Genomic DNA, 21,359 nt, shown 5'->3' with positions numbered 1-21,359 from the left:
AGCTTCCTTGGGAAATGGAGCCATATGGGGGACTGAGTGTTGATCTCTGCCGCTGGCAGATTGGGCACTCAGCAGTGGCTGTAGCTATGTTGATCTTGATGAGTGGAAATCCATATGGCTGAGCCCTTGCATATTTATCTCTATCATTTTGGCCACTTTATTCATGAGACCGTTGGGCAATGACAGTAGTGACTGGGGAAAAGACTGCCTGGTATCCACAGAATGAGACACCCTATGCACTTGATTATTAATCCTACTCTGCTGTGGTAACCCTCTGGTGAGCATTCACATGGGACACAAATGCCTTCATGGTTTTTGCTTATTCATAAATGTCTTTCCATATACCTCTCTACTAGACCTCCTTGTCACCAATTTTCCAATCATGTTCCTTCCAAGTTCCTGACCATCCAGCCAAACCATTAATTGATATATAAATGCATATCCTCTAAGCATTTGTCCTCCAAGAAAAATAAACCACCAGGTGCACTGCTCAATGTCCTGCCCACTGAGAGGATTTTCCTTCACTACTTTCCTTCAGAGATGTCCCAGAGAGGGTTGTAGCGCTGTAGCTGTCCACTTTCAGGCAGTACTTATATATCATGCAGAAATGTCTGTAAACTAGGCCTGAGTTTTTCCTTCTTCAATCCGTTGATTGTAGGTAGCCTCTTAAGAGACTGTTTGCTGAGAGAAGTAATTTGACAGGAGTGGGTGGCTTGGACTTTGGGCCACTTCCTTGTATAAATGACTTGTGCTTTCAGGGCCTGCTCAATCCTGATCCTGTATAACCCACTTCCATTTGATGATGGAGTTCTGCTGTGAACACCCAAATTCATGGCTTGGTGGGTCACACAACACCCAGTTCATAATGGGAAGCTGACTTCACATGGTAACTTGCTGGCCCCTGGTCAAAAGTTTGGTCTCTTCTAAAGCTCAGTTGGAAGCCAAAAGCTATTTCTCGAAAGGAGATTAGCTATTTGCAGAGGATGATAGGCCTTTGCCCCAAAATCATAAGGATCCATGCTGTGATTCTCCTGCTGAAGATTCTATTGGCCACTGACATGTCAAGGACAATTGGATCTGCAACATCATATGGCCCAAGTTGCAGAGCAACTTGAAAGGTAGCCTGGACTTATTACAGAGCCTCCTCTTGCTCCAGTCACCACTCAAAGCTAGTATCTTTTCAAAAATAGGCCAGTGTAGCACACTCCAAGGAAGAATATGTTACCTTAAAATCTAAAGTGGTTAACTAGATGTCATGGCTCTTTTTTGGTTGTAAGAGGGGCAAGATGAAACAGCTTTTCTTTCACCTTAGTGGGGATATCTCAACATACCTCCCCATCACTCAACACCTAGAGGTTTCCCTGATGTGAACAGCCCTGAACTTTTGTTGGAGTTATTTCCCAGCAATAAGTCTAGAGCGGTTGCTACATCTTGCTCACTAGGTCTAATTCACCTACTGTCATTGATGTAATGGACCAGTGTGATGTGTTGTGGGAGGAAAAGGTGATCAAGTTCCCTATTGACTAAATTATAATATGGGCCTGGAGAGTTGATATAGCCTTGAAGTAGGACAGTGAAGTCATATTTCTGGCCTTGTCAGCTGAAAGCAAATTTATTCTGGTGATCTGTACTAAAAGGTGTTGAGGAAAAGCATTTGGCAGATCAACAGCTACATACAAGTTACCAGGAGATGTATTAATTCACTCAAACAATGATACTACATGTGGAACAGCAGCAACTGGAGTCACTACCTGGTTAAGTTTGCAATAACCCACTGTCATTCTCCATGACTGATTTGCTTTCTGAAGAGGCCAAATAGGAGAGTTAAATGGGAATGTGGTGGGAATCACCACTCCTGCAGCCTTCATGTCCTTGGTGATGGCATTAATCTCTGCTGTTCCTCAGGAAATATGATATTACTTTTGGTTTATTATTCTGCTCAGTAGTGGTAGTTCTAGTTATTTCCACTTGGTCTTTCCTAAAATAGTAGCCCTCATCACACAGGGCAGGGAACCAGTGTGGTATTCTTCAGGCTGCTGATTATGTATTTTCCAATTATGTGTTCTCAAACTGGGAAAATAACTTCAGATTTGGTTCATCTGGCAAAACAGAATAAATCTCCTCAGACGAAGATGGGATGTATTAGTCTGACAGAACTGCTATTACAACTACCACACAATGGATTGGCTTGTACCATATTGTCTCATGGTTTTTGATGCTAGAACTCCAACATGAAGGTTTGGCAGGGTTTTCTATCAGACTCTGTAGCGTTCTGGCAATCATCCATCACATGGTGATCTCTCTCTCCTCCTTTCATCTGCTCCCCTGGTTTCCACTGACTTCTGGCTTCTGCTGACTGTGTATGAATTTCTTCTGCTTGTAAGCACTCCAGGCATATGTGTTGAGACCCACTGTTATTCAATTTGGCCTCATCTAAATAGGATATTCAAAGATCCTATTCACAAATGAGTCCAAACCACAGAGCCTAAGGTTAGGACTTGAATATGTTTTTTGGGGCATGAGTCAATCTCCCACAAGGTTAATGATCATGAATTTGAAATTAGACCAGTCAGTGTGGTTGTATATTTTTCTAAAACCATGTTTGGCTTTATGGATATAGGGAAGGGTTGGTGGAGAATTGGATTTTACAAGGGTTGTGGCAAAAAGAGAGCATTATAGAGTGCAAAGCAAGAGAGAGGCAAAGGAGTGAATTGTGCAGGCAGAGCAGTGATTTTAATGATTGGCTGTGGAAGTTAAGCTGCAAACAGCCATACCAGAGTTACCAATTAATGGATCAGTCACAACTAAGGGAGACTTTTAATTGCATGCCAGATACCTCTGTCTTTCACTCCAACTTGAGAGTTGCATAATAAAAAGTATGTTAGAACAAACAAATTACAGAGTCATGGTTATAAAAATTAAATTAAGGCCAAAAAATATTTATTGATCATACCCTTATATTAGAATTTATTCTGCAAGTACAGTGTAGAAGCTGATACAGATATGTTAGAAAACTATTAAGTCTATTCCATCTCAGGAAATAAATTCAGACATTAGCATAGTTTCACTCCCAAACCATGATTTTAGTCTATGTTCGATTGTGTGCCATGTAGGAATGATTTTATTTCAAGCAACATAAGATATTTGGAGGTACATGTAGCAAAGCCCAGTATTGAAGAAATCAAGCCTGAATACATTTACCAAAGAAAAAATGTTAATTCTTTTGTGCTTAAAGTTTTTCCATTTTTTTCATTTTACTTTGCCTGCTTTTGCCACTATTGTCTCTCTAAATTTAACAAATATCAATTGAGCTCCTATAATTAATAATATCCTTTAATGAACCATACAAGAAAAAAAAATTAATCATGTCTTATGCACCAAGGAACCTACAATTTAATTGTTCGAATCAGATTTATTAACGCATGTAGAAAAATATTTGGCTGACCTCCCACACCCCCACCCCCAACTCTAGCCTGCCGGCCTGACTCACCTTCCTTCTCTTAGAGGATATCCATCTTCCAGATCAACCTCAACCCACTCGAGGAGTCACTTGGCTTCATCAAGGTCCTTGAGTGGATTGCTTCCATCTTTTGCCAACTGTGGCAGTTTAAAGAGTAAAACAGAAATTCTAGTCACCTGTGCTCTTAAAATTAGTGAAAAGAGAACTGCTATAGCCACTTCCAGTTATCCATTCAGGTTGAATCAGGCATCATTTCAGTCAGTTCCAATAAATGTGTGTCATGTAAATTGGAAAAGTCATATCCTCATAAGAGATTACTCTTCCTCTTTGCAATTTTATGTTACATTTGCTGTCTTTGTTTTCCTGTATTGCATTGCTGTGTTACTCCTTTATGTTGGTTACATGAACCTATGTTGGGATAGTTGAAAACTGCCCATGATTGACTTCATTATTACCCTTGCTGCCACTTTTTGGTGGTTGGTTAGTACTTAAGCATGTGTTAAAGCTCTTACAGATATTAAAAGAGTTACTGGTCACACTATTGTTCAAGAACTTCTGCCTTGTACCCAGCATCAAGAAGTGATGTGTTATTTTGGCTCTGTCACTAGTATGGGATCCCTGTGTCTGTGTATTTGGCTTTCTGAAAATGATAATTTAGAGAGGAAATGCTTGGTTTGTGTACAAGGAGACAAGCTTACACAGTCCAACAAATATTTCTGCCCATGGTGAAAGAGATATTCTACCTCCTGCTGGATTATAATCAAACAGAGAAATACCCTGTGTGAAATATATGACCTGCTGCCAACACCTTAAGAAGCACTGATTGTTTCTAGTAAAAGTAGTGACTTTCTCAAGAAATTGGTAGGTTTAAAATTTTGTTGCTTCTTTAAATAAAGCCTGTGCCTTTGCTAGAAATTTGAGATGTAAATGTATTATCAGTATAAATTTGAAAGTTCAGGGGCCTATTTTGAGACAATACACATTTTTAAATGAATGATAATTTCTTCACGAAGTTGTTTGCCTTCCAACGAGTTTACATCTTAAGCCTTAGCATAAATATTTACTCAGAAAATAGTTATATTGTAATATCATAGTAGGAATAAAATCTTTATTTAGAATATACTCTACTGTAAGTGTGTATAAACCATATACCTAAGATCTTTGTTTAGGAAGCCTTCATTACATGAATCAGATTTTGAAAAGTATAATTAGTTCAAAATTTATATCTGAACATTGTTCATATGTTATGAAGGATTTTAAATTGCAAGACTGGGTGAATATTTAATTTCTGTTTTCCTAAATGTGCTGTATTGCTTAATAGGTGTACTAAAATTGTTTTGAGAGCAGGGGTTTAGAAATTTCAGATAGATGTGTAATTAATTTACACATCTGTAAAAGTCTATTGTATAAGCTTTCCTTATGCTGGTTGCTTAACAGTCTACCTAAATAAGTAGAAAGAACGTGGCTCAACTAGAGATTTTGATATGTATGGGCATCACTCTTGGTGATATTTGTTTGTTATCCTTTGTTGTTCATGCTACAAAAGCACAGGTTGTCTAGTCTCCTTGCAAGTAGAGTGAAATAGTCTACCTTTCTTGGCAGATCCCAGAGAGTTAAAAAAATTAAGATTAATATTTGCAATCAATAAAGTTATGATTTTGAGTTTAGCATTGATATTGTGAAAATAAATGCTGATCAGATTTCATTTTGTTAATGTTCATTCTTATTTCACAAATGGGTGATTAAGGAATTATGCATCATAAACAAAAGCACCTAAGTGAGCTATGTTATGTGTGTGCAGTCCATGCAAACATATTTGCTTATATTCTGAGTACAGGGTTATCAACATGTTTCCCAACCTTTTTCTTGTACAGGGATCCATATTTCCTATTCTTACAGTATGATTGTTTATACATGAAGCAAATCTTGCCATTACCTTATTTTGCTGCTTTTGATCATGATAAAAATTGTCAATAAGAGAATGTATGTGTTTTATGCAACCAACTTAATAAAGAAGTTGAAGACAAAAACACATTAGTAGAAAGTGATAATGACAGAGACTGTAAAAATTGGTTAGTCTATTTTTAAAAAATAACTAAAATGTGCTTACCAGATGATTCAGCAATTGCACTCAGACATATATGCAAAGAAATGAAAGCCCACCTGTACATGAATGTTCATAGCAGCTTTATTTGTAATAGGCAAAAACTGAAAACAATTCAAATGCCCTTCAACAGGTCAGTGGCTAAACAAACTATAGTACATCCATTCCATGAACTGCTACCCAGCAATTAAAAAAGATATGAACTATTGAAATATGCAACAGATTGGATAGATCTCAAGGGAATTATGCTGACTGACAAAAGCCAATCTCAGAAAGTTACATATTATATGTGTCAATTTACATACCATCTTGAAATGACAAGATTATAGAGTTGGAGAACTGATTAGTGGTTGCAAGGCACTAAGGAAAGAAGAAGAAAGAAGGTGGCTGTGGCATGAGGAACACTTGTGAGGGAACTGTTCTGTATCTTGATGGTGGTGGTGGTCACATAAATATACACATCTGATAGAAGTATATAGAACTAAATATACTCACACACACATCCACACACATACAAATAGGTACATGTTTTTTAAACTGGTGAAATCTGTATAAGGTTGATGGACTTTCTCAATGTCGGTTTTCTGGTTGTGATATGGACTATCAAGCAGGCTATATCACTGGAGAAACTGGTTAAAGAGAACATAACATCTCTGTATATCTTACAACTGATGTGAACTATAATTATCTCAAAACAAAAAAGTATTTTTATAATGTTAAGGAATTTCAGAAAAGAGGATGTTCCATCCATTTGAAGCAAACAGTGAAAGTTTTATTAAGAAGATTCATTTGAACTAAACTGGAAATCCTGATATGATTCCGATGCTATGTGATTATAGGGATTATGAGTTTTTAAATATTGAAATGAAAAATTAGAATAAGCCTTCACAGTCATACAAAACACTTGGATAAATAACATGCTTTTTGATGACTCTAATAAAACCTTTGTATGCGGTCGCAGTTGACTCGTCTGGGGGAGGGTGGCGGCCGGTTGCTAAATCCTAGGCTCTCAGGATTGCTCCGAGGGTACCGGCGGCGGGGGCTCTTTCCCGGAGGCGAGGGCGAGGCGGGGGACTTGGCCAGGTCCCCGGCGGGAGGCGTGCAAGTATGGAGGGCGGCGAGAAAGGAACAGGCGGGACACGGTTCTTTTAGGGTGAAGAAAACCAAGAGAGAGAGAGTTTATTAGGGGAGAGTACAAGCTTATATCGGGCGGTTTAGAGGGCGGGGTAGCTGTAGGGGTTAAAGGCTTGGATTGGTTCTGAGAGAGCGCGGAGGTTGATTGAAAAGGGGCGAAAGTTGCTCCTGTAACGGTGTCCGGCAACAATGTATGCGCACCGGTGGTGATGGGAGTTGCGCTGGCAACGGGGAGTGTCCGGGCAGGATAAGGGGGTGGGGAAAAGGTGGTTCCCTCCGGCAAGCCTCCCCTAACATTGGTAATTTGGGTGAGGAAATGGGGCCTGCCTCCGGCCTCACTTTCCCAGGCCCGGGGGGCTGTAGAGGGCGCTGTCGCCCGTGCCCACTACCCTCCCCAGGGGTGGATCCGGTCCCCCAGCCCAGGCCCGCCAAGTTGAAGCACGTAATCAGTGTCCCGCATTTGTAGAGTCAGAATTAAACAATAAACCAGCTGAACCATTGATTTCTCTCATTTTAAAACTGTTTATTCAACCTATTATGATCCAGAATCATAATGTTTAAAACAAAATTTTTTAAACCGTTGTATTACAGCAACAGTTATAATAGCTGTGTTCCAAGAACTATGCTAAGCATCAATCATTTGAGGTAAATACTGTTATCCTTGTCTTATATCGGTGAGTAAGTTGAGGTTACAGTGTTTAAATAACTTGCTTAAATGAAGTTTGGTGTGAAAGCTGGGATTACTTCTTAAAAAGAATGTGTAAACAAAAATAAAGATGTGCTTTCTGCATAATACAAAAATAAAAGAGCCATTCAACAACATTTATGGAAAGACTATTATATACAGAACACTTTACAAAGTGCTGTGAGGAGAGAGAGAAAAGATGTGGAAGAGGAACAACCTGCTCTCTTTGTATAATTAAGAAGCATCATTATAGTCATGACTTCTTAACTTTTTCTTATTAAATGGTTAACACAGATATGCATGGCCAAGAATGCTGAAACACCTCGTACATAATTTTTCAAAAGGAGTTGTCATTTTTAAAATATGATAATATATTATCTATTTCTCTGTGCACATAAATTTAACTATTGCTCATATTTTCACTGAGCCAAACCTCTATATCTCAAATCTTTTGCAAAAGGAAGTATCAGAACTATTTCTCTGAAGAAAATGATGCCATTGTAAACTTAAAATTGCTAAAATTTCTCCTCAATTTAAATTTCTCTGAGTATGTTGCAAAAGGAATTCCCCAAATCATGCACATCAAAAAATTTTATTTTGGTTTGGAATTTAACTGCCAGATATCTAGAAAATACTAATGGTGATATCAAATTATATGAATTAATTGTTAAATCCTTTGCAAATATGATTTGTATTCCTTTGTTTTTTTAAGACCCTAATATAGATTTTCTACTATAGTTCTTAGTACTACTTGAAGATCCAGACATCCTTCCTGAAATAGGTTGCTACTTACAGTTTGGAGGCCCAGCTGCAGAATGTATTGAGAAAAGGGGAATCAATTTTTAGTTGAAAACTGTTAACTTGAACACTAAACATAATTTAATTTGAGATTTGAAATTCATCACTTTTCTCTCTTGTTTTTTTTTCCCAAAGCCTTTCATTAAATGGAATAAAAATGGCTTATGCAAAATATTTAACACTGGCCATTCACGTCAATTTTCATATCCCATTGTAGTCAAACTTCTAAATTTTACCAGCTGAAAAGCAAATTTTAGTTATGAATTCTGTATGAATGTGGTTGCTCAGGTAAGTTTGGAGTCATATATGTCACCAGAAGGAAAGCCAGAGGTTAAAGCTTGGGACTGTTTAACTCAGTAACTCTCACAGTTGATGGAGACTTGTGCAAACATACAAATAGAAAAAAGTTCTTCCATGAACTAGAACAAATGTATGAAACTATTACAAGGAGATAATAATACAATAGTATATGGGTAAAAAAAGCACCTACTGCAAACTATGGAATATAATTATCAGTAATATCTTAATATTTTTCATCAACAGTAAAAAATGTTTCATGCCAATGCTAGGGATCAGTGATGGGGGTGGGAGAGATAAGGGATATGGGATGCTTCAGGGTTTCTATCTCCCCCCCTCTTTTTCTGGAGTAATGAAAATGTTCTCAAATTGATTATGGTGATGAATGCACAACTACATGATGATACTGTGAGCCATCAATAGTATACTTTGGATGGATTGAATGTTTTGTGACTGTATCTCAATAAAATTGCATTTTTTAAAAAGAAAATTTTATTTGGGTCAATTAAAAGCAAATATTTCCTACTAATTTTAGTTTTCAAAGCAGTTATTATAAGACACAGAACTTGCATGGGTAACTTTATACAAAGATAAAAGGGCAATGAAAAGACTCAGTGAAATCTTGCCATTAAAATGACCATATGTAATGGCACTGGTCCTAACTTCATAATGGTCTAGATCACTTGAATGTTGTATCTCTAGCAGCTAAGTGACAATTTACAAAATCTAAATTTATGAAAAAGGCTGATAGTAGACTTTTATTCTTCAGATTCGTATCCAGACAATCAGCAATTCCATGCCATGCAACATGCAGCAAAGGGGCCCCATTATGATATTTTCCCTCTGATATCCTTCTCCTTGAGCCCAAATGAATCTAACAAGACCACCAGCCATGTTTAGGCTATAAAAGAAGCAGTAGGGCAAAGGAGAAGCTAGGTCTGCTTATGAATGTGCCTAAGAGTCTCCCCTTGAATCCCTCCTTGTTGCTCAGATGTGGCCCTCTCTCTTCTCTAGCTAAACCACCTTGGTAGGTGAGCTCACTGCCCTCCCCCCTACATGGAACCTGACTTCCAGGGGTGTAAATCTCCCTGGAAATGCAGGATATGACTCCTGGGGATGAATCAGGACCCAGCATAATGGGATTGAGAATATCTTCTTGACCAAAAGGGGAATGCAAAATGAAATGAAATAAAGCTTCAGTGGCTGAGAAATTTCAAATGGAGTTGAGAAGTCACTCGGGTGGACATTCTTACACACTGTATAGATAATCCTTTCTAGGTTTTAATGTATTGGAATAGCTAGAAGTAAATACCTGAAACTGTCAAACTGCAACCCATTGGCCATGATTCTTGAAGACGATTGTATGACAATGTAGCTTACAAGGGGTGACAGTGTGATTTTGAAAACCTTGTAGATGAGTAAAAAAATGGGGTTTAAAAACTAAGGTAAAAATAGGGCAGGAGGGGTTTGGGTATTCCTATTTCACTATTATTTTTTAAATCTTATTGTCACTTTTTCTGGGACAAGGTAAATGTTAAAAAAAATAGATCAGGGTGATCAATGAACAACTATATGATGGTAATGTGATGATTATATATTTTGGATGATTATATGTTGTGTGAATAAATCTTAATTTAAAAAAGTAAAAAAAAATAAAGCAGTAGTAGGGGAAGAACAGCAATCATCTCAAAATGGAAATCTGAGCCCTAGCTTCAGATGCATGACTACAACACACGGACAGTATTTCCATTCAAGGCTTTGCAGCTTGGGAAAGCTTGAAATTCACAAATGCTTGGTTATAATCCATTGCATTCAATAGTTTGAACTTATTCTCTCTTCATCCCCTCCCATTCTACTCAACCACCCAAAAATCTTACCAAATGAGGTATGTCCATTGTCCTTCAATGAATTGCCATTTTAGCCTTAAATCTTAAAAGAATTAATAGTAAATTGAATAGTGACATTTTCCCCATCTTCCCCTTCTCCATGGATTATGAAATTACAATACCAACACATAGGTTTTTCAGTATTTTATATTTTTAGTATTATATATTGGCATCCTCAGCAGTGCAATAGTGAAATAAATATCTGCTTTAACTTGATCAGAACAAGTACATTACATAGAGTTGGCACAATTATTGTAGGTCACAAGAAAATGGAATCTTCCCCACATTTATCTCAGCAGTTTTTTGACTGGGAGGGAAAAATAAAGCTAAGTCTTGGTTTCACTCTTAACTTAATTCCCATTCTTTCTCCATTATGAAGTGTTTGGTGCTCTGCTGGCTCTGTTTTTTTTTTTTTGACCTTTCACAATAGATATGAGAATTGTCCTCATTCCACTCAGAAAGGTAAACATATAATACTATTCTGTACATGAAATTGTAGTTTTTCCTTTTTAAGTTTCCTTTCATTCCTTGTCCTAAACCTTTAATTCATAAACTTACTGAAATGAGAGAGCAGGAGAAATGAAGGAAGGGACCATTTCAAACTATATATACACACTAGAACTTTATATCAACAAGACAAAATTTTGATAACAGAAAACTTCTAAGAAACAAATTAATGCAGGTTGAGAGAGAATCCATCAGGCAGAGGTGGGATGTTCATGTGTGGAACAGAGCTAGGAAGGAAATATATGAGTCAAGTGTTTAGTTAGATTGGTCAGATCCAGGCAACTTCCAAGGTGTCTACAATTCTGTATCTCTAAGAGTGGCCTACACACACACAAAAATTTTCTGTTCTGCTAGGTTCTTCTCCCTCAGACACCTGTTTTGGAAGCAATCCAGTCCGGGAAGGCAGTCACTCTAGTATAAACACCAGGCTTATTGGGTTGGCCGCATTCATCTCCCCAGCTCACTATTCCACGAAGATACCAGATATCTCTAGGGTCTGGGCTAACCAGTGGTCCTCCAGAGGCACCCTAAGGAGAAAAACAAGAGTAGTAAATAGTGATTCAGTTCATTAAGATGAATTTTCTATTTTTCCCACTTATGAGTTTAATAAACTGGGACATTTTCAGATCTTTGATGTATTTGAAAGTAGAAGTGGTTCCCTTGATCTATGTCACTTATCTATACAATAGGGGAGCTCTGATACCTAGAAAATTGGCTTAGGCTCAGGATTCAGTCCACAGAGATTGAGGAATCCACCCCTTTGGAAAACAGTACTCTTCATTTAGCTGGTACATCTGACAGAAACAACTCCCTGTTATCCTTCCTATACAGTTTGCCTCTTTATAAATGTGACATATCTCCCCAAAAAGGGTGAAGAGTCTTTATTGATAAAAAACATGAGCATTAGAGTCAAACACTTGAGTTTAAATCTCAAATCTGGACCTTATAAACAGCCTAAGACCTTTAATTTACTTACTTGTAAATGCTTTTAATAATACCTCTCTCAGCTGATTATTTTGAAGACCATGTGAGATGGTGAATGTAGCATGCTTAGCACAGAGCCTGGCACAAAGCAGAACTTAGTAAATAAATATATAAAAACACAATTTCAAATTATGTCTCCTGTGAACTCCAGAGGGCTGCTTCTTTATACAGGCAATAAGAACAAGGTACTGGCTGACCATTTCTCAGCCAGTGTGGTCTTTAGTTATTGACCACCTATTAATCCTTTGGCTATCTATGAAGTTCTAAATTAACATATCATCTCATTATTTAATGCAATCCTTGCGACAAAGCATAAAGATAGGTTTCATTTTCTGCATTTTAGCAATAAGAAAACTGAATCTCAGGGAAATTTATTAAATTACCTGAGGTCACCTCACTGACAGGACTTAAATTTGAACCCAGAGGTACCTAACTCAGAAAGCAATGTATTTATCCCTCCATTATACAACTTGCTTTGCATATTTTCTTATGTCCATGTAAAATATATTAGTTCATATCAATAATAGCTAAATTTGAAATTTTTTTTGTAATTTGGAACTGAAGTAACCAATATGTATTTACTGATATTCTTACATGTGGTAGGAAATATTAAAAAGACTATAAACACAGGGGCCTTGCCTTCAAAGAGGCTACATTCTGCTTACAGGAATAAGATGTACCATAGAAAGCTATTTGAAAATAAATCATTTTGATAATTGACACCCAGGCTTATATGGAGGCAAAGAAGTAGGAGGAGATTAGCATTAAGAAATAGAAGGTGCCAAAGAGAAAAATGTTTAGATCAATTCAAGAGATAGGGAAAAATTGGTCTGAGAATAAGTAAAGTAATTGAAGCAAAAAGGTAGCAGTGTATCAAACAGCATTACAAGCTGATAAATAATGTGATGACAATAATGATGTCAAATAAATTATACTTGTTGTCTTGACATCTTGCCTGGCCTAATCATAAATTCCCCTTTTGAGAGACCACCTCAGTCAGCCCTACTCTAGAAATGACCATAACTACCAAGGCATGTACTGCCATGTGGTCTGGGTGACAAGAGCCACCCTCAGCTTCCCCAAATGGCCCTTGATGCTTAAAGCTGCCAATCCCCAGCATCCACAGGAAAGCTACTCTCTTCTCACTCTGAGTAACAATCAAGTTGAGAGCCCAGGACTCTTAGTCTTCTGCCCTTCTCCATTGACCCTCCCAGGAGCCTAGGTTAGGTAAGCCCCAGGCCCCTCTGCTGCCCTCATTCTCCAGTGTTTTCACTGTGTTGTTTCTGTGCATTTTTAGCATCCATGAATTAGCCACCAACAATTCTGTGAATCCTGCCTGCCTACACTGCCCATGTCATCTTCCAGGTCCTTTAACCTAATAAAGCTGTTCCTTCATGCACTCTCAACTGTCTGCTGTTCTGTGTGCAACTCATGACCCAAAGAATTTCCGCATAACAACTAAAACAATGACCAGAAAGTATCAGGTATAGAAAATTAGTGTCTGTTCCACTAACACTAATTAACTCACAAGCAATTGGTGAATAGGAAAGTAATGTTGATATAAGATGGAAAACTGTGTTGGCTTACATGTATTTTCTCTTAGAAAAGGTGTATGACTTTCCTAGACAAGAGTAAGAATAAGAGGAGTAGAATTATAATCATCAGAAGAAAAGGGAAAAGCCCTCAACTCAACTAATGGACAGGCATAAAGAACACTTTTGTGCTCTAATTTAAGAAAATGTTAAGAGTGCCCTTGACTCTTCCCCCAGAGATACACCATCAGCCTTGAGTAGCTTTTGGGTCATGGAAGGCAGCATTCCCTCCTGTGCTAGGGCTACACATCCATGTGTGTGTATCATCTCATTCCCAGCAAGCCAGTCTGTTCACTCTCTTGTTTCTGTGCATTTTTAGCATCCCTGAATCAGCCACCAGCAGTTCTGTGAATCCTGCCTGCCTACACTGCCCAAGCCATGTTTCAAGATACTAATTAAAGCTTCTGCTTGCTCTGTGGTTAAAAGTTACACAGCCTTGAGGGATCTGCCAAGTTTTCTCCAAGCCCCCCCCCCCTTTTTTTTATAAGCCCTGTTATTTTTAATGAGCAGTTCAGTGAGAAGGAAAACAGGAAGTTTTTGAGGGAACATAATATATAATAGAAATTTCTAAAATTAGAAGTAAAATGCTTAATAAGGTGGCAATTGTGATGATCAAGAAATGAAGTAATGAGGGAATAGATTAGGGTATTACAGGAAGGAATGGAGAAATAGAGATAAATCTGAAAGCCATAATAAAGAGGGAAAATATTCTAAGAATTAATTTATTGCAAATGAATGAAAGGTAAGAGTGAATGAAGACTCTAGAATAGTGAAGCCAATAACAGAAATTAGAAACTTGAAAATGAAAACCATTTACAATTTCATAATGACTGTTGGGTTTGAATTGGCACATATTAAGATTTTAGTCTCATACTAACAGCTTAAACCATCTAAATGAAATGGCCTTGAAGAAGGTGAAAATTTCAGACTAAATTTGGGCAAGAGGTTAACTGTGGAGCTGTAGATTTGGATGTCATTAATGTAATCACTGAGTTCAAAGAAAAGATGACTTCTTTGGGTGATTAAATAGCAGAGAAAATTTTTATATGAGACCTAGGTCTTGACGGATAGTTAAATTTATAGAGAGGGAGAGAAATATGAACAAAAGGAGGGTCCAGAAATGAGTGACTGGAGAGGAAGGAAATCAGCATATTTCAGAATCTTACACAAGGAAGGATCATGTTTCAAGAAGGAGGAGATAGCCACATACCACTGAGATAGAAAAGAGTAAGAGACCCAAGTAAAGGTTTTTGCATATGAGATTATTGATGACTTTTGAGATTTTAAAATGTATGGAGTTAGTCAAGTGAGAAAAACTGACACTAGAGATGAAAGGGGTGAAAAATGGCCTGGTTCTCTCCAGAGATAAAGAAGGATGATATAAAAGTGTCCTAGGGTTAAATTTGATTCCTTGTCTTTACTTCCCTGATTTTTTTAAAGGATATTTACCTCTAATACTGTCATTGAAATGGCATTTTAGAATAGGAGACATACATTCTGATGAAACTGTATGGCATATGGGACTTGCTTCAAAATTAACTTTTCATTTTGCAGGGGAAGGAATTAGTAGGATGGCATTAGGGGATGAATGGATGAACTAAGATTGGTCACGAGTTGATAATTGTGGAAGCTGGGTAATTGGTACATGAAGGATCATTACACTGTGCCTTCTAATATTGTATAATTTGAAATTTTCTGTAATAAAAAATAAAAAACTGAAGGGACATATAGCTGTTCCTCTGAAAGTTAGGAAAGAAATGACTATAAATAGAGGCTGGGATATTTGAAGGAAGATCATAAATAAGGGTCATAAATGTGAAAACATGATTTTTTCAATAGCTTTATCAACCGGAACTTTATGTAAATTTTTGAAATGGGACCAATTTGCATTGTTCAATGTCTTCCTCCAGGAACAATAAGGGCCTCAGAGCAGAAAAAGGAACACAGTGAAGAAGACCAGCCTTGACCATTTGCAGGGATGTATGGTGAAAGTTCAACTGAGCGAAAGACTTTAATGTAGCATGGAGAAATGCTGAAGTGACTGGCCATGAGGTAAAGTTGGAAAAGAATTCTGGTAAAACCAGAAGTAGATTAAGCTGTAGTGTGTATGTGAGAAAATAAAAGAAAAACATGTAAAGTTTTAAAAAATCTAAGAAAAAGATAGCATGTTATGAATTCCGATTGCAAAGCATATATATTACAAGGAATTTCAAAGAGCAATATGGGGCCTTAGACAGCACATTAGACCTGGGCCTGTCCAATCACGAAATAAAAATTAAAGAAGTATTGATTGTGTACCCCAGGGCTCAGTTATTGGCCAACTCCAAGATTTTATCAGCAATGTGGATAAAGTTATAGAGGTCTTCACTTTCCTATCTGCCAAAGACAAAATGTTGACAGCACCAGCCTATAGACTGGAAAGCAAAATAAGGTTCTAAACAGCATTTATGCTACAGACCAAGAAGAAGTAGATTTACTTCTACTTCCCCTCTTTACCCTACCCTCCTGCTAATACAGCTAAAATCCCTGGACATTAGAAAAAAAATAAATTAATAAGACTCTGAAAGGTATGAAGAAGAAAGCAGATGGGATAGGGACCTCAGGACTGGAGAAATAACATAGCAGAAGTTCTCTGAGTTTTCTCTTTGCCTCATTTATCCCAGACTTGGAGAGCTGAAGAAGTTGGCAATCTGGAAATGCCAAAGGATGTAGTCAAAAAAGAAGCTGTGGTAGACTGAGTTATGTACCACAACAAAAAGATACATTCTTTGTCTTAATCAACATTTCTTTGCCTGTGAACTCATTTGTAAATAGGATCCACTGAAGATGTGTTATCAGTTAAGGTATAGACTCATTTGTGCATAGAATCTTCTAAAATTCTATTTAGATGTGACCCAATGAATCAGAGTGGGACCTAATCTGTATTATTGGAGCCCTTCATAAGAAGAAGAAATTAAGATGCAGAGAGTCAGAGAAAACCACATAGGAGGAAACCAGGGCCATTTCCATGTGAAAGAGACTGACATCACCAGAATACTACTGACCCAGGGAGAAAGCATGAGCTTGTAGATGCCTTGATTTGGGACTATTGGCCTCTAAAACCATGAGCCATTTGTGTTGCTGAAGTTAACCCATTGTTTGGTATTTGTCATAGCAGCCTGGAAAACTAAAACAGAACTCTCAAGAGAAGCCTGCTCTGTCCAAAGAACCAAGAAGGGGGAAACCTAGCAAGACAGAAAACTTTTAGACAATAACCTCTCTACTCCAGTCAAACACAGAAAAACTGCAGCCCCACCCCATCCTCATCAGCAAAGACCAATTAGGGGCCTAAATTTCCACCCTTACCAGGCTGTAACAAGACACAATCTCCCTGCAGACTGCAATCAGGTAAGGCTGAGTGGAAAGCTGTACTTTCATCCCTCCTGAGCAGGAACTAAAGCCCTTACCCATTGCCCCTCTGATATCAGTGGGGATAGGGGGGATGCATGGCCTGTCACTCCCTTCCAGTAGTAATGAGGCTCTCCTCTCCCTCCCCACTGGGATGATATCAGAGAAGACCTAAAGCAGAGTCAGGATTCTCACTAGCACCCAATGACAATGAGACTACCACCCCCATGTTGTTAGTGGAGGCCATGAGAGAGCAGTAACACAGGTATTCCTACCCCTCTGAGCAAGTGTAGTACTGGTGTAGCCTAGTGGGAAGATAAATTCCACCTCCACTCAGCACTAACAAGGTATACTCCTCAGCTGGTGTCAAAGGATGATGATTGGGGAGCCTGGTCTTTCACCTCCACCTCGCAATAATGAAGTGGCACCCCTCTCCCCATGAAAGTGCAGTCTGCTTAAAACAGAAGATTTAAATATTTAAATAATATCCAAAGCCTCAAAACATAATATCAAAATGCCCAGGATACATTTGAAAATCGCTTGTCATACCAAGAACCAAAATTTCAACCTGAATGAGAAAAAACAATCAACAGACACCAACATTGAGCTGATGTGTGTTGGAACCATCTGCCAAAGACTTTAAAGAATTCATTTATAATTACTACCATGTTTGAAACATTTACTACCATGCTTGAAACAAATGGAAAAAATTGAAAGTTTTAACAACAAAATAGATATAAATGAACCAAATGGAAATCTTAGAACTAAAAAATACAATAACAAAAGTATAAAAGTCACTGGATGGACACAACTGTATAATGGAGATGAGAGAACTTAAAGATACAATGATAGAAATTATTCAGTCTGAACAATAGATGGAAAATTGAGTGGGGGGAAAAACAGAAGCTCAGGGACCTGTGATATTATAACAAAAGATCTAACATTCCTGTCATTGGAGTCTCAGAAGGAGAGGGAAAGAAAGTGGGGCTGAAAAAGTATTCAAAAATAATGACTAAAAATTTCCCAAGTTTGGCAAAAGACATAAACCTACAGATCCAAAAACATGAGAAAACTCCAAACAAGATAAACCTAAAAAATTCATGCCATAACACACCATAATAAAGTTTCTAAAAACTAAAGACAAAAAAAAAAAAAATCTTGAATGCAGGAAGAGAAAAATGACACCTCACCTATAGGAGAAAAACAATTTGAATGACTCCAGATTTCTCTTCAGAAGCCAGGGATGCCAGAAGTAGCGGCACAACAATTTTTAAGTGCTGAAAGAATAGAAACCTGACTTCTATATCTGGCAAAATTACCCTTCAGAAACTAAGGGGAAATAAAGACTTTTGTAGACAAAGAAATTCTAAGAGAATTTGGCACCAGCAAAATTATCTTAAAAATGGCTAACAGAGATGATAAAAGAAGAAAGCCTAGAAAATCTGTGAAAAAATGAACACAAAGAGAGATTCCAAATAGAGTCAAGAGATCACTCTGGTGGGAATTCTTATGTGCAATATAAATAACCCTTTTTAGGTTTTCAAGCATTTTAATACCTAGAAGTAAATACCTGAAACAATGAAACTGCAACCCAATATCCTTGACTCTTGAAGACAATTGTATAGCAATGGAGCTTACAAAAGGTGACAGTGTGATTGCAAAAGCCTTGTGGATCACACTCCCCTTATTCAGTATATGGATGGATGAAGAGAAAAATGGGAACAAAAAACTAAATAAAAAATAGTGTAGGGAGGGTGTTTTGGGTCTTCTTTATTTTATTTTTTATTCTTATTTCACTTTTTCTGGTGCAAGGAAAATGTTCAAAAAGCAGATTTGGTGATGAATGCACAACTACATGATGGTACTGTGAACAACTGATTGTACACGTTGGATGATTGCATGGTATGTGAATATATCTCAATAAAATTGAATTTGAAAAAAAACCTGCAGACTATAATAAGTTTTAGATGTATAATATAATACCTAGAGGAACCATTAAAAAAATTCTACAAAGAGATACTATAAAAAAATTCAATAGATGCATCAAATGTAATTCTAAAAAAAATAGCATATGATTCTATTCATATAAAATTTTACAAAATGACAGAATTATAGAGATGGTGAACAGGATAGTGATTGCCAGGTGTTAGGGATGGTGGGTAGGGAGGAATTGCATGTTTCTATAAAGGGAGAGCTTTGTAATGATGGAAAAGTTCTCTACCTTGATTGTGGTGGTTGTTACAAGAACTACACACCTGTGATGGTTGGGTTCATGTGTCAACTTGGCTAGGTGGCCTAGCTGTCTGGTCAAGTGGGCACTGGCCTGACGATTGCTGTGAGGATATTTGAGGCTGGTTAATAAACCAACGGGCTGGTTTGTCGGATCATCAGTCAATTGACTGCAGCTGACTGATGACTCATCAAGGGGCGTGCTTCCACAGTGAGAGAATGCAATTGGCTGGATTTGGTCCGGGTGATCAGTAGGTTTGTTGGATCATCAGTCAATTGACTGTGGCTAACTGATGACTCATCAAGGGGCGTGCCTTCCACAATGAGAGAATGCAATTGGCTGGATTTGGTCCAGGTGATGAGTTGGAGGCTTATAAGCCGGAAGGTTAGAGAACCTTCACTTCTCCTTCAGCTGCTCAGTGAAGCATTTCCTGGGGAGCTTGTTGAAGTTGCCAGTTTGTTTCCTGAGGAGTTCGTCAAAGTTGTCGGTTCATTTCCTGAGGAGTTCGTCGGATGTCTTCCTTGGAGTTGACAGTTTTGAGGAGTTCGTCAAGGTTGTCGGTTCGTTTCCCAAGCAGTTCGTCGGATGTCTTCCTTGGAGTTGACAGTTTGTTGATAGCTCTGCAGAATTTGGACTCGTGCGTGCCCACAGTTGCATGAGTCACTTTTACAATTTGATAATCAGAGACATCTCTCATTGATTCTGTTTCCAAGGAGAACCCTAACTAATACAACTTGGTACCGAGAGTGGTTCTTGAGAAACGGAATCTTAAAATGGGCTTTTACAATTTGTTTTCTACTCTGATTATATTCAGAGGCACTAATGACGCTATTTCCAATAATCAAGAGGGCACTAACAGTCCATGGCAGGAGTTGGCAAAGGAAATACGCAAAATAGCACCATTTGATTCTCCTAATTGTACTCTAGTACGAAGCGAGGCTCTGGGTGTTTTCGATACTTTCACGGAGTTTTGCAGTATTAAGAGGTATAATGATGTTGGCTGGCTGCTCTTAGATACTTTGGATACAGTTGTAAGAGAAAGGGATGAGCTAAAGGCTTCAAATTCAAAACTTGAACGCTGTATGACAGATGTAAAGGGTTCCATCTGTGCCCTGAAAGAAAATCTTATTTCCTGTGCCAGCAGACTGGAGGTTTCTGAAAATCAGACGCAGTCTCTCATTATGCGAGTAGCACATTTACAGGCGTAAACTAAAATCTCAACCTCTCAGGGTGTCTGCTGTTAAAGTAAAGGCATTGATTGGAAAAGAATGGGATCCGGAAACTTGGGATGGGGACATATGGATTGATAATAATGACAGTGAGGACACTGGAACCCTGGATTCTGCTGGGTCATTGTTAGATTTACCTGTAGAGGGCTGTCCTGGGGAAACAGCTTCTCTGTCTCCAGTCTGCCCTAAGGAGCCTGCCACCCAACCCCCACCTAAGGAGATTAACCCTTCAATGCCTGCTAATCCTGTAATCACCTCCCCTGAGGAAGCAGCCCTCACTCTTTTGTCTGGAGAGATTAATCCTGTTTTAAGAGATGAAAATGCAACAGAGTGTCCTGAGGTGAATGGCTTGAGAGATAATTCTAACTCTTTTCATGACCCACCCCCACCACCAGTTTTTGCTTCAAGACCTATAACTAGGCTCAAGTCCCAACGAGCCCCAAAGGGTGAGGTACAAAGTGTGACCCATGAGGAAGTACGCTATAGTCCAAAGGAACTGTATGAGTTTTCCAACATATACAGACAGAAACCAGGGGAATATGTGTGGGAATGGATATTGAGAGTGTGGGATAATGGTGGAAGGAATATAAGGTTGGATCAGGCTGAATTTACTGATATGGGCCCACTAAGCAGAGATTCTACATTCAGTGTTGTAGCTTGAGGGGTTAAAAAGGGTGTTAACAGTTTGTTTGGGTGGCTGGCTGAAACATGGATCAAAAGGTGGCCGGCATTACCAGAGGTTGAAATGCCAGAACTGCCCTGGTACAATGTGGAGGAGGGGATTCAAAAGCTTCGAGAGATTGGAATGTTAGAGTGGATTTATCATGGAAGACCTGCTCACACAGCCCTGGAATGTCCAGAGGACACACCTTTTACCAGGACTGTAAGGAATAAATTTGTGAGACTAGCTCCATCATCCCTGAAGAGCTCTGTAGTCGCCCTTCTCTGTAGGTCAGATATTACTGTAGGAACTGCTGTCACTGAACTGGAATCCTTAAACACAATGGGGATAATTGGGTCCCGAGTCAGCAGAAGCCAAGTGGCTGCAGTTAATCACCACAGACAA

The 21,359-nt window shown here is 38.3% G+C and overlaps 1 pseudogene; it reads left to right on the top strand.

Annotated features, from left to right (window-relative positions):
- The first annotated feature begins 2,231 nt into the window (after nucleotides 1–2,231).
- On the top strand, nucleotides 2,232–4,220 carry LOC119530293 (annotated as a pseudogene).
- Nucleotides 4,221–21,359: the final 17,139 nt, after the last annotated feature.

This window comes from Choloepus didactylus, chromosome 3 (assembly GCF_015220235.1).
Source record: "Choloepus didactylus isolate mChoDid1 chromosome 3, mChoDid1.pri, whole genome shotgun sequence".
Lineage (NCBI taxonomy): Eukaryota > Metazoa > Chordata > Mammalia > Pilosa > Megalonychidae > Choloepus > Choloepus didactylus.
This window is presented reverse-complemented; position numbering and strand designations above follow the sequence as displayed.